This window comes from Nomascus leucogenys, chromosome 24, assembly GCF_006542625.1.
Source record: "Nomascus leucogenys isolate Asia chromosome 24, Asia_NLE_v1, whole genome shotgun sequence".
Taxonomy (NCBI): domain Eukaryota; kingdom Metazoa; phylum Chordata; class Mammalia; order Primates; family Hylobatidae; genus Nomascus; species Nomascus leucogenys.
Window position 1 is genome coordinate 5,690,121 of NC_044404.1, and position 16,361 is coordinate 5,706,481.

A 16,361-nucleotide genomic window follows, 5' to 3' on the forward strand; every position below is an offset into this window, starting at 1 on the left:
TACAAGCTGTTGATGGATCTACCATTCTGAAATCTGAAGGACAGTGGCCCTCTTCTCATAGCTCCACTAGGCAGTGCCTCAGTGAGGACTCTGTGTTGGGGACCCAACACCACATTTCCCTTCTGCACTGCCCTAGAAGAGATTCTCCATGAGGGACCCTCCCCTGCAGCAAACTTCCGCCTGGACATCCAGGTATTTCCATACATCTTCTGAAATCTACACAGAGGTTCCCTAACCTCAGTTCTGGACTTCTGTGTACCTACAGGCTCAACACAACATGGAAGCTGTCAAGGCTTTGTGCTTGCACCCTCTGAAGTCACAGCCCAAGCTGTAACTTGGACCCTTTTAGCCATGGCTGGAGTGACCGGGATGCAGGGCACTAAGTCCCTAGGTTGCACACAGCAGACGGGACCTGGGCCCAGGCATGAAACCAATTTTTCCTCCTACGTCTCTGGGCCTGTGATGGGAGGGGCTACCATAAAGTTCTCTGTCATGCCCTAGAGACATTTTCCCCATTGTCTTGGGGATTAACATTTAGCTCCTTGTTACTTATGCAAATTTCTGCAGCTAGCTTGAATTTCTCCTTAGAAAATAATTTTTTTTTCCTATTGCATAATCAGGCTGGAAATTTTTTGAACTTTTATGCTGTGTTTCTGTTTTAAAACTGAATGCCTTTAACAGTACTCAAGTCACCTCTTGAATGCTTTCCTGCTTAGAAACTTCTGCCAGATACCCTAAATCATCTCCCTCAAGTTCAAAGTTCCACAAGTCTCTAGGGCAGGGGCAAAATGCCACCAGTCTCTTTGCTAAAACTTAGCAAGAGTCACCTTTACTCCAGTTCTCAACACGTTCCTGATCTCCATCTGAGACCATCTCAGCCTGGGTTTCATTGTCCATATAATTATCAGCCATTCAACAAGTCTCTAGGAAGTTCCAAACTTTCCCACATTGTCCTATCTTCTTCTGAGCCCTCCAAACTGTTCCAACCTCTGCCTATTACCAAGTTCCAAAGTTGCTTCCAGATTTTTGGGTATCTTTACAGGAGCACTCCACTCTACCAGTACCAATTTACTGTATTGGCCCGTTTTCATGCTGCTGATAAAGACATACCTGAGACTGGGTAAGTTACAAAGAAAAAGAGGTTTAATGGACTCACAGTTCCATGTGGCTGGGGAGGCCTCACAATCATGGCAGAAGGTGAGAGGCATGTCTTATGTGATGGCAGACAAGAGAGAATGCGAGCCAAATAAAAAGGGGAAACCCCTTATAAAACCATCAGGTCTCATGAGACTCATTCACTACCATGAGAACAGTATAGGGGAAACTGCCCCCATGATTCAATTGTTCCCCCACTCTGTCCCTCCCACAACACGTGGGAATTATGGGAGCTACAGTTCAAGATGATATTTGGATGGGGACACAGCCAAACCATACCAGAAACCATCAGAGATGGAAATCATCAAAGGTGTAGAACTGAAATTGATTTTTTTCCTAATGGGTGGTAGGCAAAATTCTAAGATGACCTCCACAATTGCCACCCCTTGTGTACATGGCCTATACATCTCCCCTTGAATGTGACAAAATTTATGAATATGATGGGATGTCACTCCTGTGATTAGATGACACCATATGGCAAAAGTCAAGAAATTTTGTAGGTGTAGTTGAGGTTCAAACTAACTGATTTTGAGTTAATCAAAGGCAGTTTGCTCTTGATGTCATCTGGTGAACTTTTAAAAGAGACACGAAGTAGCAGATGCTCTCTTGCTGTCTGGGAAGTAAGTTCACTGTCATGATGTGGAAAGGGCTACTTAGCAGGGAACAACAGCCAGCTCCTAAGAGCTGAGAGCCTCAGTCAGTCATACATGCACAAGGAATTGATCACAGGTTACTGCAAAATAATAGTCATTCATTTAGCCAAATGATAATTCAAATATTCAAAAAGCAAAAACCTTTACTCTTTGATAGAGACAAGATTCCATTTTCCAAATAATCAAATGACTCAATAATGATTGCATGGAGCACATAGAATCTGTTTCTGTCTCTCTCTCTCTCTTTTCTTTTTTTTTAAATTTGTAGTTTACTAAAAAAGTGAACCAAGTTTTTTACTATCTCTTAGTAATATTACAAAAAATCTTGTTCAAAAGAGAAAACCAAATTCTACCTTTGTATTAGTGTACTTTTAAAATCAGAACTGTTTTTAATAAAATCTTATAAATGAATCCTTTCAATCTCAGTCAGTTTTGACCACACAAGATTTTCATAAACTTTTTATAACTTTTTATCAATTTTTCTCATTATTTCCCCAACTTTCTGTATCCATTTTGTCTTAATTATATCTTTTCCTCCATTCACTTATTCTAAAAGAAACCTGTAAGTAATCTCTAAACTAGACTAAATTATTCTTTTTCTCAACAAAGCACATCATCATACCTTTATAACATCTTATTTTCCTTGTATACTTTTCAGAAAGAGTTTTTTTCTTATATCTAGGAGATTTAGATAAATAAATAAATTATAAATTTAACTCAGTAACTCCAATTTTTAGCAAAAAATCTAGGAAGTAAGCAATTTTGAATTGTTTTATATCTGTATTTGTAGATCAAAATTATTTCATAATTTTTAGAAAGTTATGTTTCCTCAATTGTTTTATGTTCATTAACAGATCTAGATACATTTAGCTTTTCTATATCACAGAACAATAGGATGTCAAAGCATGTAAACTTAAACCTATGCTTAATAATTGATATTTTGATTAACTTACTTAGAAATCACTGAGATCTTTTATGATGATCTATTACCTAACTTGATATAACATGACTTTAATATTTCAAATTATTGAAAAATTTTTGAAATGATGACAAGTTCATTTATAAATATTTATCTCCCTTACATTTACCTACTTTACTTGTCTTTAACAATTACATTTGAATTGCTCATTGAAAACAATGTCAGCCATTTTTTTTTTTTTTAAAAAGGAAAACTGGACAACAGCTGCATTGGCCAGTCTCATCTTAACCAAGGCCACTGAGATACTGAACACAAGTACCCTCCTTTGTGTTTCCCCCAACTGTCCTGGGTCCCAAGTACCCACATGGTACCCAGAATGGTCACGAAAGAAAAGGCCCATCTGAGTCCTGGATTTACACAGAAGATTCAGAGCCCAGGAGAGAGGACAGAGCTATGAGAAGGATGTCTGGAGGATCTGACCCCTCCAGCATGGTCAGGAGGCAGAGCTGGTCCAGGGAGGATGGGGCTATATTGGGGTTGGCCCTGCCCTGTAGCTGGTGGCCCAGGCACTGTGGAACACATATTAATAACATATCCATGCCTATGTCCCTAGGCCTCACCGTGACCACCTGTCTACAGCCTAGAATTCAGAGGCTCAGAACGAAAGACAAGCTCAAGTAAGTATTAACAATGTCATAGAAACAACACTTTTATGACTTTAAAACACCTGGCAGAGACAGTGTAAATTTATCTGACCAGCAGACCTAGGAAAAAATGTGAGTTAGATGTTGAAGACATTTTATTTTACCAACAATTTTAAAGCTAGCTTTATTAAACAAACATTACTAAGGTCATGTGAACTTGAAAAGCATTTGGTTAATTTGTTTAACTTATGAGAACTCATTTACTTATAAGTCAACTTGGTACCATGTAGAATATATACGAATGCATTTACAGGCATATACATACATGTAGACATGACATACAGCACACATTTATGTATTCCAAAGTGAAAAATAATAGGGGGCTTAATGTAAAGGACACTAGAGCTTTGCATCCAAGAGGAACCAGCCCAAGACTCTTGAGGCTCGGTGAGGAAGACAGAAACCCCACTCCCAATGAAAGGAGTCAGTGGTGCCTTTTTTCTGTTCCTCAAGAAGCCTCAGGGTTGCCAGAAGCCCCTTCTAGACCCTTTCACGTGGTATTGCAGGTAGCAAAAGGAAGGGGAGGTGGAAGTACATGGAAGAACATTTTTATTTTTATTATTATTATACTTTACATTCTGGGTTACATGTGCAGAATGTGCAGTTTTGTTACACAGGTATACACATGCCATGGTGGTTTGCTGCACCCATCAACCTGTCACCTACCTTAGGCATTTCTCCTAATGTTATCCCTCCCCTAGCCCCCCACACCCGACAGGCCCTGGGGTGTGATGTTTTAATGTATACTCATTAAAAACATGTTTTAGAGGAGCCAATTTGGGGAGATTTTAAGCTTCCCTGAAAGGCCAATGATGTTTTAGTTAGCAGGAGTTCAAAAAAAAGTAGGACTAGTCAACTAAGAAGTTCCCATGGGAGAAGTAGAATCGAAAAAAGAACAGAGAGACAAAAAATAGTCTAAATATCAGCTTTTAACTAAGCTGACTTTTGATCATAGAGCTCTTCTAAAAAAATCATTTTGAATTTCTTATTATTAGATTTTAGCCAGGAAAAACAGCAAATATTCCTGGATTAAAAAACAAAATGAAACAACAACAACAAAACTTAAAGAAAAATGTATCTACCAGTGACTAAGAACTAAACCAAAAATACACCTTTTATGACTTAACTAAGTACACACAACACATGGCCAAGGAGGTGCAAAAAAACAGTCCTCACAAGATCAGAAGCCAGCCTCAAAGACAGCTGGAAGAAAAAAAAAATAGACTTAGAAGCAACCAGGAAAATAATAGCTGTTCATGGAGAGAAAAGCATCAATAACAAATAGGTACTCCAAAAAGTCAAGAGTCACACAAATATAAATTCCAAACAAATAATTCAAACTAGATATTATAAATGTTCCATTTTTCTCATTAAAGAAGTTAAAGGATTTACATGTCCAAGGGACAGATTCTCTGGTCAGAAATCCCTCCAGGGCCAGGATAATGAAACGCAAAATCCTAGCCATTAGACCACAGGTCGGGGTGTCCTTTTGCAAATTCTGCAGGGAATCCATAGCAGGCAGTCTGCATGTACAAAGGATTTTACATCTGATTTCTGCCTTTTAAAAAATCTTGCCAATGGAGTTTGTAAGGCTATGTTTCTTTTGTGTCCTTTCATAGGTAGCAGTAAGATAGCCATTTAAATCAACAGTTGTATAAAAAGTTTTCTTTTACAGATAGACAATTTATTTATTCCACACATGACTCAAGCCAATAAGCCTTTTTCATGGAAAGTCCCAAACGTAGCTTTCTGGGTTTAGAATAGCATGGACTTAAGCAGCATTTTTTAAATGGGTTCAGAAGATGCAAGGCCCTGTGATCTCTCCCAAAACTTCATTCGCAGGAGTAGAGAAAGCAAAAGAACTTTTGTTGCTACGGATGGGTAAGGATGGTGTTTGTGTGTGTGGTGCCTTCAGCATCCCACAGATTTGTGGGGGTTGCTAGACACAGGTTCATCAGTCCATGACACCAGGCAAGCCCTCTTGGGATTGGACTTTCCCAGGACTAACCACGTAACAAGAGTTGTGACAACAAAAGTTCCTAACAGCTGGGACTCCTTAATAAGACAAACTCCCCTGAGAACTTGGCACACTCAGAACAGAGTGCTGCTTAATATCGTGTGTATCTCGGGGATCCCAGTCCTTTTAATCTGGCCACCAGACGTTGCCTGAAAATCATGCCCTCTGGATGGTGAAGACCAAGAAACAGTGCTCTCTCTCGGTCACAGATCAAGGTCTCATGGACATAAAACAAGACACGAGGGACAAGCAGCACAGAAAGATGGAAGTAAAAGAAACCTGGACCATTTCTGGGGAAAAAAGGAATCCTATGATAATGAGTATTCATTTATACCAAAAAATATATCAGGGTCGGTAAACCAAAGTCCTACTTGTACAAGTGCTTTTCTCCTATTAATCTTATGTTTGGATAGGAAAAGGAGAGTGATTTTTACCATCTGCTTGACTGGATTCTAAATGGAGAGACCAGGACTCTGGTAAGAATTTCTCACTCTTTGCTGGCTTGTCAGGTCCCGGGGTTCCTTGACTGTGGCTTTCAGAAGAGCACAGTGGTTTTGGCTATCCTGCTTACAGAACCGTAACTGTAGGGGCCAAAGGAAAACTTTCCCCTTGTCCTCAGAAGGTCCACTGAAAAGAGACAGAAAAAAAAGGCAGATTAATAGGATAAAAGGCATACAAAATTTATTTTAATGTGCTTAACATGGGGGATTAGCATGAAAATGATCAATCTGCCAATCACCCAGTGGGATGCAGGTATTCATGTATTCTTCTTCACAGGGAGAGGGGAGATGGGAGATATGTGGCAATTTGAGGATAGTAAATGATTTCGAGGGGAAATGAATGCACTTGAAGGACATACAATGACCTGGGACAAAGTCTGTTGGGCCCACAGAGCAGACAGTGGCTGGTAAATTATTCTCTTTGGAATTCTGAATGGGACCAAAATAGAGGACGATGATTTGGGACAAACCTCTGTCCAGGTGCATTGACAAACTTCATTCTTTCTTCTTGTGATATGAGTTAAGTTAATGAAAACTCAAAGAAGGAACCGGAGGTGATTGTGTTCTTCTTTGGCAGGTCTAGACTTCAGGCAGGTAAGGGAACTTTAGAGAACAACTTCCTCCTGTGCTTTGGGAAAAAAAGAGAATTGAGATACAGGAGGGTGGGGAGAATGTTAGAGAGACATTGAGACTGCTTCTTTAGTCTAGCATGTCAAAGCACCATATTTTGGTGTATCAGTTTCTGAGCCCCAACTCTATATCTGTCTATTCATATCTCTCTCTCTCTTGTGCATGTGCTCTCTCTCTCTCCCCACCTGTGCATCCATCTGTCCATCCATCCATCCATCCACTGTCCATTTATCTATCTCCCAGACTCACCCAGAATAATCTCCCTTTTGAATACTAAAGCCGAGTGACTAGAGACCTTAATTGCACTGCACATTCCTTCACCTTTGCCATCTAATGTGACCTAATTATAGAGTAATCTCCCATCTCATACATATTCATATTCACAAATCTTGAGTGCTTTCCCTACACCAGATTCTTCCAAACATACTAGTTCCCCAGTGTTCATAATGGCTTCATGAGCTAGACATTCTTGCCCTTGATTTACACTCAAGTTTAAGTGACTTGCCCAGTGGTAGCAGAATCAGATTCCACATTTGTGGCCTTGTGGCCTTGTATGCCAACCTTTCCCAAAAGGGGAGAAGCCCATAGCACTGATGTGAGAAAACAAATGCAAGTTTGGATCCCGGTTTTGTGGTGGGATTTGGGCTGAGTGATAGCATCTTCTTGTGCCTCAGTCTCCTCGACAATAAGAAGGAAAGTTCTGTTGTAAGGATTAAATGTGATATGATGTAGAAAGTGCTCAGAATCTTGCCTGGCATAATATCACAGGCTATGGTTACTATTTATTTTGATTAGCATTGCTATTATTGTTGCCACTGTTAATACTACCCCATAGTAAGAATGTAACAACTTCAGTAGCAGAAGGAGAGGAGGAAAGTGATGCCCTCACAAACCAATGAACCTGGGTGGGAAGTAGGGTCTGCTTGGATCCAAATGTCCTATCTGGTATTATTTCTTATTCCCCAAATTTCTTCCAGATTCATGAACATTATCACAGGACTCAAGTGACTATAATTCAGTAAGTCCAAACCACTAACGTTATGTCTAATTAGCTAGTCTTAATCGACATTAAGATAAATAACTTTTCAAATTATTTTTCCCTGTGAAATTGAGACATGTTGGAGGGCAACCATCTATAATTTAAATCAATGAATTAAGACAAATGTAATTTAGTGGTTGCTGAGAAGAGAGAGAAAAATTTTTTAATGCACTAATCAACTCACCAGTGTTGATAGGGGAAAATTCTGAAACACATTAATCAGCTGTGGGTGAAACAGCTCAGAGACAGTGTCATGCTGTTAAGAACATAAACAAGCAGTAATGGTTGAAGAACAAGCAGCACTTGGCCTTCTTGGTCTCCTGCCAGTAGAGATTCCTCATCACCATCATCTCATTTTCTCTCACTTACAGTTGAAAAGTCTAGCCTTCAAGCATAGTGCCCACTGTCTGTAAAGAACACAGCTTGACATTTATTTTTGCTACCTATTTCTCACCCATCCCACCTCCTTTCTCATTTCAGGCTCCTGATGACATCAATGTCTGAAAGTTTAAAATGTATTCAAGTAAATTTTCCCCCAAATTTGATTGTGCAGTGATAAAAGAGGCCACGATTTGAACTGGGGATGACAGCATGTGGAATAGCCACCCACTTCCTGCATGTTGTGAGTTGGGGTGATCCAAAGCTGACAATAGAGGCAAAGGTGTAGCACAAATCCAAGAGTTGGAGTCAGGGCAGCACAATCTGACTCTGTAGTTGTAGAGGCAGCCTTGAGATGCTAAACATAGCTTTTCTTTGTTTTCAGATTCTGTCGTGATAAAAAAAGAAATGTCAACTTTAGATTTCACACGCTAAGTTGTGAAAAATGAGAGAATCTTTAATCAGTTGGGATTCTTTCTATTGAAAGTGATAAAGCTTGACACGAACAGTCTTGAGCAAAAATGGGAATTTATTGGCTTATGCAAGCAAAAATCTTGGGATGTATTCAGCTTAAGGCAGAATTAAAACCAAGAATTAAAACAAAGTTCTCAGAATTTTCATTGACAAGCTCTGCTTTCCCTCCATACACTCTAGCCAGGGAGCTCTAACTCTCCCACCATGGTGACAGGTGGATAAGCCATCTCCAGCCTCACAGTCTTTCAATTAAGATGAGCAAGAAGCACATGACAATCTTTTCTGTGGACCCCAGAGTACTGCCTTTACTAGTTCAACTGACCTGGGGCTACACACTGAAGTGTGGTAGTCAAGAGCTCAACCTCTAAGTAATTTCCTGGTTTGCAGCCCAGCCCTGTGACCTGGGGAAACTTAGCAACCCTCTCTGAGCTTTATCTGTAAAGAGGGCTGGTACCTGCTGCTTAGGGAAAGTATGAAACTCAGATAGGCTTATGCAGACCAAGAGCACAGGGCAGTGCAGATGGCACATGGCAAGAGCCCTGTAAATGTTAGCTACCGTCATCATACCCCCACCCTGAGTCAGTCACAGGGCCAGAGGAATGATGTGAACTGATTGCTTGGGCAACAATCTGAGATTCTGTGCCTGGGCAGACCACCCAGGCAGAGAAGAGGAAGCACAGACCTTCACACTAAATTTACATCATCCCCAGGGCAGACAAACCCATGTTATAATGTGGGTGGGACACCTATGATATGAGGAGGGGGGTCTCACTTCTCCTTCTGCTCCTCAGCTGCACTGAAGGTGTGCGTGCTGCAGTGAGCGCCAGCTCCCTTCACCCTGGAATTCTGCTGATCTCAGCGGCATGGTTGGTTTGCTTCCTCTGGCTCTCACGCTAGTTGAAGATACAGACTAATCCATGTGTAAGAACTGTCCAAGGGGTGCTTGAAGGGCACTCTCACCATTGCATTGTGTTGCCAAGCTACAAACACAGCTTTATGCTCCAAATTCTTCAAGCTCAAGAGTATCAACAGTCCTTGGCTTTTACTGAGCCTGCTTCCATCGATGAGAAGCGGACTTCCATCTATTCAGAATGAGAGCCAACACATCAATTCAAAATGATGAAGCTATAAGGGGAAACAATTTCCCCAATGAGAAGCTGACAGTCATCCCCCTGCTTTGACTGAAGTGGCTTCTGTGGGCCCCTGGAGCAGAGCATGGGTGTGACTCACAGGGCTTCACCTCCATAACAATGTGGGAAGTCAGGATGGAAGGAAGGAGATGGGGCTGGGAGTGGGGGCACAGGCTCTTATCCTTAAAATTAGGAATTCTTGGAGGGAAGTCTCATGACATCCCTGAGCCTCAGTTTCCTTGTCCATGAAAGAGGAAAATAATCCCCACCTCACTGAACTGATGTAAGGACTGAATGAGGTGGTGTGTACAAGTGGCCAGTGAACAGCAGGCCTTGGTACATTGTTAATATGCAGGATTTCATCATTGCTCTAAAGTTAAATTAGGAATTATCTTGATCTGTCCATTCATTTTTTCATTCATTCATTCTTCCATTAAGAATGACACAGAGCCTTTGTCTTCCTGGAAGTTGAACCACTCCCAGGGGATGCGTCTTCCCTCCTTTCAGTTCTGTAACCGTAGTAAATGAGCAGGTTGCTCTGTGTCTTTTTAAAATTTTATTTATTTATTTTTATTATTGTACTTTAAGTTTTAGGGTACATGTGCACAACATGCAGGTTTGTTACATATGTATCCATGTGCCATGTTGGTGTGCTGCACCCATTAACTCGTCATTTAACATTAGGTATATCTGCTAATGCTATCCCTCCCCTCTCCCCCCACCCCACAACAGGCCCCGGTGTGTGATGTTCCCCTTCCTGTGTCCATGTGTTGTCATTGTTCAATACCCACCTATGAGTGAGAACATGCAGTGTTTGGTTTTTTGTCCTCGCGATAGTTTACTGAGAATGATGATTTCCAGTTTAATCCATGTCCCTACAAAGGACATGAACTCATCATTTTTTATGGCTGCATAGTATTCCATGGTGTATATGTGCCACATTTTCTTAATCCAGTCTATTGTTGTTGGACATTTGGGTTGGTTCCAAGTCTTTGCTGTTGTGAATAGTGCCGCAATAAACATACGTGTGCATGTGTCTTTATAGCAGCATGATTTATAGTCCTTTGGGTATATACCCAGTAATGGGATGGCTGGGTCAAATGGTATTTCTAGTGCTCTCTGTCTTGACTTTACTTTTCAAATTAACTTTTAAAATCTATCCTCACTGAGGAAAGGAATGCTAATAAAACCTCCCACATTAGACCAGGTTGCAAAAGAAGTCATACACATAATCCTTTCACAGGTTCACCAATTTTGCTACTTTGACATCATGGTCCTAGGTGTGTGTAACAGCCACCGCTTGATGCATGGCCCTGAGTCACCTTGCCACATTAGACAAACCTGCCCATTGATCAATAAGCAGTTCTGTGCCGTTCTTGATCCATTTGTGCCACTCCCATGGGCAAGCCCTTGCTCTGCTCAGCATGGAGGGTCTATCTCTTGGCTGCTTTTAAGCCTAGTCTCAAAATATCTGTGGGGTTTTTGATAAGCTGGTTAAACTCTCCAGGCCTCAGTTTCCTCAGTCATAAAACAGGGAAGAAGTCAAAATCACCTCTCAGGGCTGTTAGTCTAACCGAGGAAAATGAGTGCTCTCAGTAAAACTGCAAAGTACTACACAGCTGGCAGCTGTACCAAGCTTGGCTTCCTCCTCCTCCTTTATCCTCCTCCCCCTGCTACTGCTTGGCATGGCTTGGATCTGCGTCCCCACCCAAATCTTATGTTGAATTGTTATCCCCAGTGTTGGAGGTGGGGCCTTGTGGGAGGTGATTGGATCAGGGAGGCAGTTTGTAATGGTTTAACACCATCCTCATACTGCTGTCTTGTGATAGAGTTCTCGCAAAATTTGACTGCTTAAAAATGTGTAGCGCCTCCCCACTCTCTCTTTCTCCAGCCATGTAAGATGAGCCTGCTTCTCCTTTGCCTTCTTCCATGATTGTAAGTTTCCTGAGGGCTCCCCAGAAGCTGCTATGCTTCCTGTACAGCCTGCAGAACCACGAGCCAATTAAACTTCTTTTCTTTATCAATTACCCAGTGTCAGGTATTTCTTTATAACAATGCAAGAAGGTCCCAATACACTGCTCTTCCTCGTTCTCCTCTTCCTCCTTTTTTTTTTTTAACCCATGGCAGATTTGAGGATAAAATTACATAATGCAAGTGAAAGATCTCTAAAAACTACAGCATTCCATGATGTTTTATCTCCATCATCAATATGACATTCAATTGCTACTTGATGATTGATGCGCAACAAATTCTCTCTCCCAGCTACAATCAAACATGTAGAAGAGCAGGTTGCAATCATGTTTCCCCAAGTTTGCTTTTCCTGATAGATGCTCTATTTTCCAATCTTTATTTTTCCATTAAAAAAGTTCCACCCCAGAACCTCACTCCAACATTTTGAAAATATACTGAACATACCTGTGCTTTAGAAGCAGGGCCTGAATGTGTATTTGTTTCCTGGTGAACCAGTTGATGGAGTTATGCAATGCTGGCATAAATTCACAGCTCATTAAACCAGCCACATAAAACATTATGGGAGCAAACACCTCCCTGAGGAGTCTAGTGGAAAAGAATAAGGAAGCCACAGCCCACATCAAGCCAGATGCCTAATCAGAGCCAACAGTACACACAGAAAGTGCTGATGAAGAGCTTCAGTACAGTGCCGCATTGGAGTTAAATTCTGTAATTGTTAATCAACCAGGCATTATCAGCCTTGATATTTCATTCACCACCTAGGTATCCAGAGACACTCACCTGTCTTCTTGTTATTACATATTTTGCAGGACAATGCACTGAGAGATTAGAGTTCATAGCAACCGCCATGTATTTTTATTCTTTCCTGACTGTGTATGTTACTGAGAAACACAGAGCCTTAACAAGGCCTTTTAGATGTAAAATAATATACAGGGAAACTGTGCTTATTGTGGGGTTTCACAGAGAGTGATGACAATTAGGAATCCCTGTGCCCCTGATTAATGCGTGTTTATAAACACATGTGAAGTGCCTGCCACCCCGCGGTACAATGCAGGAGACAGAGCGTGGTTCTGATGAAACGGCCTCCACACAGTATCTAAGCCAGGCATCTGAGAGAAGGCTGACCTCTCCTTTTAGGCTCAGGGAGGCTTTTCGTGGGGGCTGCCTGATCAGCAATGGGAAGACTGAAACAAACACAGGCCTCAATTTCCAGTATTGCCTGGGTGTGCAATGCTCGGTTGCTAACTCACAGAAGTCTAAGAGTTTTACCAAGACACTTTTTCACCATCAGCAAGAGAAAGGTATCTCCAGGGTATGACAGTGATGAATCTTGAGGATCTGAAGGGGTCCCTCTTCCCTCTTAACTTTCTACCCTGGGGACAGCTTATTGGCGATGTTTGCTCGTTTGAGAAATGTATCACTTAGGGTTCTACTAGAGAAAGAGAACCACCAGTAGATCTATATCTACATCTGTATCTATATCTCTACATCTATATCTATACCTATATCTCTACATGTATATCCATATTTATATGATACAGATGTAGAGATATGAACATGGATATATTAGGTTGGTGCAAAACTACTTTTGTTTTTTGGTTTTTTTTTCATCGAAAGTAATGGAAAAACTGGTCAGGTGCCGTGGCTCACGCCTGTAATCCTAGCACTTTGGGAGGCCAAGGCGGGTGGATCATTTGAGGTCGGGAGTTGGAGACCAGCCTGACCAACATGGAGAAACCCCATCTCTACTAAAAATACAAAATTAGCCAGGCATGGTGGCACATGCCTGTAATCCCAACTACTCAGGAGGCTGAGGTGGGAGAATTGCTTGAACTCAGGAGGTGGAGGTTGCAGTGAGCCAAGATTGTGCCATTGCACTCCAGCCTGGGCAACAAGAGCAAAACTCCATCTCAAAAAAAAAAAAAAAAAAAGAAAGTAATGGAAAAACTACAATTACTTCTGTACCAACCTTAATAGACACACAGATAAATAAATCTCTATATACATATGATAGATATATTGATATGGATATAGATATATCTACATCTATACCTAATATCTATATCTATAGCCATGTGTATACAGTATCTATATTTATGGATCTATATCCATCTCTACATTCATATATCTTTATGTCTGTATCTATACACGCTATAATTTAAATGTGCCCCCCAGAAAGCCTGTGTTGGGAACTTAATCCCCAATGCAACAGTGTTGACAGGTGGGACATTTGAGAAGTGATTAGGCCAGATGGGCTTTGCTCTCATGAATAGATTAATGCTGATTTAAAAAGGATCTGAGGCTGCCAATTTGATCTCTTGCTGTCTCTCACATGGGCTCTTTTCTCCTTCTGCCTTCCACCATGGGATGATGCAGTGAGAAGGCCCTCACCAGATGAGGCTGCTCAATCTTGAACTTCTCAGCCTCCAGAATTATGAGCCAAATGCATTTCTGTTCACTATAAATTACTCAGTCTGTGGTATTGTGTTATAGCAGCACAAAACAGACTAAGGAAATGTGTGTGTGTGTGTGTGTGTGTGTGTGTGTGTGTGTTTATGAAAAGAGAGCAGGATAAAGAGAGAGATCTCTAAGATGTCTCTGCACAGGGAAATAGAATAGAGGGGTATCTATCTCTATAAGCATATATATATATTTGAATCTATCTATCTATCTATACAGGGACATTTATAGATAGATCTCTATCTCTGTATCTATATAACTATATATAGAGAGATGGATATGAATATAGACATAGAGACATGTGGATATAGAGACCTAGATCTATAGATACACATATATTAAGAGATTTACTGCAAGGAATTGGCTTACATGATTGGGGAAGCTGTCCAGTGGGAAAGCAGGAGGGCAGGCAGGAAACTCTCCTGCAGGAGGTGACACTGCAATCCCCAGGTAGAGTTTCTTCTTCCTTGGGGAAACCTCCATTTTGCTCTTAAAGCCTTTTAACTGATTGGATAAGGCCCACCCAGACTGTTAATGATAAGCTCCCTCTCTGAAAGCCAACTGCTTGTAGATGCCGACCACATCTGCCAAATACTTTCACTGAAGCATCTAGGTTAGTGTCTGGTTGAGTCACTGGGTACATCAGCTTAGCCACGTTGACACATGGAAGTGTCCATCACAGGAAGTGAATATGAGAATTCTTACTAGGTTTGAGAGCATAGTAGGAGTGCTGAGAAGTTAAATATGGGAAAATAATTTGGGGGAAGAATTTCTGTCAACTCTTCAAATTATTGGGTGCACCATGGATGTGTTAAACACCAGTCAGCCACAAACATACCCTTAACACTCTTTCAATAACTCATGGGCTAGCTTATGCACTAGCTCATGCATGCACTGATGCCGTGCTCCACCCTGCAAGACTGCGTGAAGCAAGTTCACATTGCACTGGTATCAATCCCAGGGGAGAATTCTGAAGACCTTATCCACTGTATCATGAGCTGGAACAATTTCTATCACATGTCTGAGTCTAGTGAGGCAGAACACCCACACACAAGACACATGAAGCATGTTACTCACAGCAAGGAAAAACAGAAGCCTAGGGTTCATGGTGAGCCAGTCCTCCAAGACTTAGGTAAGCTGTTCAGAGTGCATGGACCTTTTCTCCTTAATTTCTCCATAGCTGAGGGACTCTGGAACCACCCTCCATTTTATACCCTGGGTGAAACATGACTTGTGGGCTAAAGCATTGTAGGACATTCTGTTCTACAAGGGACAAAAACGGAGCCCAGGCTATTCTGGCCAGTTCATCCTTAGCTCAAGATATTGTATTCTCAGCATGTTCTATGGTTATTCTTGAGAACTACAAGTGAGTATTTCTCAAAGGAGGAGAACTGGTTCAGTCCACAGCCAACTGAAGAACTGTCCAGCAGGCTGAATTACCAAACTGCCATATGACTCTAGAAGGATTATATGGTTTGGCTGTGTCCCACCCAAATCTCATGTTGAATTGTAGCTCCCATAATCTCCATGTGTCATGGGAGAGACCCTGTGGGAAGTAATTGAATCATAGGGGTGGGTTTTTCCCATTCTGTTCTCATGATAGTGAATAAGTCTTATGAGATCTGATGGTTTAATAAACGGGAGTTCCCCTGCACTGCTCTCTTGCCTGCCACTATGTTCAACATAGTTTTACTTCTCCTTTGCCTTCCACCATGATTGTAAGGCCTCCCCAGCCATGTGGAACTGTGAGTCCATTAAACTTCTTTTTCTTTATAAATTACCCAGTCTCTGGTATGTCTTTATTAGCAGCATGAGGATAGACTAATACAATAAATTGGTACCAGGTAGTAGGATGCTGCTGTAAAGATACCCAAAAAGGTAGAAGCAACTTTGGAACTGGGTAACAGGCAGAGGTTGGAACTGTTTGGAGGGCTCAGAAGAAAACAGGAAGATGTGGGAAAGTTTAGAACTTCCTAGAGACTTGGAGGGCTCAGAAGACAGGGAGATGTGGGAAAGTTCAAAACTTCCTGAAGACTTGTTGAATGGCTTTGATCAAAATGCTGACAGTGATATGAGTGATAAAGTCCAGGCTGAAGTGGCCTCAGATGGTGATGAGAAACTTGTTGGGAACTGGAGTAAAGGTCACTCTTGCTATGCAAAGAGACTGGTGGCATTTTGTCCTTGCCCTAGAGACCTATGGAACTTTGAACTTGAGAGAGATGATTTAGGGTATCTAGTGGAAGATATTTCTAAGCAGCAAAATGTTCAAGAGAAAGCAGAGCATAAAAACTTGACAAATTTGCAGCCAGGCAATGCAGTAGAAAAGAAAAA